This window comes from Anarrhichthys ocellatus, unplaced genomic scaffold, assembly GCF_004355925.1.
Source record: "Anarrhichthys ocellatus isolate YVR2014 unplaced genomic scaffold, GSC_Weel_1.0 scaffold25, whole genome shotgun sequence".
Taxonomy (NCBI): Eukaryota; Metazoa; Chordata; class Actinopteri; order Perciformes; family Anarhichadidae; genus Anarrhichthys; species Anarrhichthys ocellatus.
This window is the reverse complement of record NW_022280055.1, coordinates 4200151-4200496: the sequence shown is the minus strand read 5'-3', so window position 1 is coordinate 4200496 and position 346 is coordinate 4200151.

The window sequence follows — 346 nt, the reverse complement described above, 5'->3', positions numbered from 1 at the left end:
CGGTGAATTCACACTGTGAGGAACATGATGTTCTGTTAAAAACCCAGAGAGGCAAACATGGCGGGGTGGTGTTAGTCAAGAAGCTTCCTCTGTCTCCATCAACAGCGCTGCCTTGTAAGTGCAAAATGGACGTGAATCTAAACGCAGGCAATCAAAAGCCTCAAAGTCTCTAGAATAATAAAGAAATCAATGGCTTTGTCCCCGTTCTCTCCCTAACATTACTTTTACAACCGCGGCTAGGACTCGGTTCACTGCTGCATTACTGCGCTCTACTGCTCTGCTTTGGGCTTTATCCACAACGCCAAGTGTAGAAATGGAGAAGCCTCAGTTTGGAGGTAGAGGGGGG